This window comes from Vombatus ursinus, unplaced genomic scaffold (genome assembly GCF_900497805.2).
Source record: "Vombatus ursinus unplaced genomic scaffold, bare-nosed wombat genome assembly UNPS02015129.1, whole genome shotgun sequence".
Taxonomy (NCBI): Eukaryota; Metazoa; Chordata; class Mammalia; order Diprotodontia; family Vombatidae; genus Vombatus; species Vombatus ursinus.
Genome location: NW_020954907.1, coordinates 918,166 through 919,580, shown reverse-complemented (window position 1 = coordinate 919,580; position 1,415 = coordinate 918,166).

The window sequence follows — 1,415 nt, the reverse complement described above, 5'->3', positions numbered from 1 at the left end:
CATCTCAAAAATGAAACAAATAAACAAAAAAACCAAACCAGCCCTACTGGACACAAATCACCTTTAGTGTTCACAAACGCTAGTATGTTTCCTATGCTGAGCCTTCAGAACCCTAACACTGTCTCTGCTCTCCACCTCCATCCTCATCTACCTGTGCTTTCCGACCCCATCCCTGGCATTACCTCCACAGCTAGCTCTGTCGCTGCACTCTGTGTCCTTCCCTCCTATTCTCTCTTTTTCTTATCCCCGAACAACCGCCTTCACACAATTGGAGTTTATCCTTATTTAGAGTAATTTTTGGCTGGTCTCATTCACATGGGAACATTTTATTCTAGGCCTTGGATAAACCAGGACCCTGAACTAGGTCTGAAGGGCGCCCTGGATTCTGAGTGTCTCCATGGTTTCCCACTGGCCACCCAAGGTCTGCAGCTCAGAGGGATTTAGCTCCTTCCTTTCTGATTAGGTTTAGCTAGAGGAAGAAATCCAATTTTCCTGGGTGAAACCAAGGGGGTAGGATGGCTTCTCCCAGCCCAGGATGAGGAAGCCCCTTGACTGTCTCACCTCTTCTCAGCCGATGTTATCTTGGACAAACCCACTGCTGCCTCGGGCTCACTCATATCCCCACTTACACCTGCTACCCACACCCATTCCTCCGCTCACTGCCCCCTAGTCTAGAGGATTGTCCTACCCCCTCTCCCCACCAAAGAGACAGTAAGAGAGGCTCCTTCCACACAATTGGCTGAACCTCAGGAGGAGTGAACCTGTCGGTCTTCCCAGCCCCCCCCCCCCCCTCCCCCCCCCCCCCCCCCCGCCACCGCCCCCGCCCCCCCCCCCCCCCCGCCGCCCCCCCCGGGGGGGGGGCCCACCCGGCCCCCCCCCCCCCCCCCCCCCCCCCCCCGCTTCTGAAATCCATGTCGGGCCTTTCAGGAGCTTTTACCATACCTCAGCCCAGAGCTATGTTGCAGCACCCCCTCCCCTAAACCTTTCTTTTCTGGAACCCAGAGGTCCTTTCATTCCTTTCATCATCTTTCCCAAGGGAGTCTCCTCTCTGCCCCCCCCCCCCCCCCCCCCCCCCCCCCCCCTCCAGTTTTCTCTAATTATTCTAAGGGATCAGCCTGAGACACTGCCCCCCTGGCGTAATTGATGATCATCCCCCTCCCTTTTCTCCCTCTATCCCTCCTTCCTTATAGCCTCTTAGCTTAGCCTCTGAGCTTCCTTTCCTCCTAAATCCGCAAGCAAGCAGAGAGGTTGTGAGCTCAGTTTCCCTTTGCCCAGGCTCCTGGCTGGGCTGGACTAAGCTGAGCTCTGGGCAGGCCAGCCCCTTGCTCCTTTTCTCTCGCTGCAGGTGGGGTGCAAACAGGTGAAGCTTGAGGCTTCTCTCTGACAATAGACATCACCCCATTGCATCTTTAGAC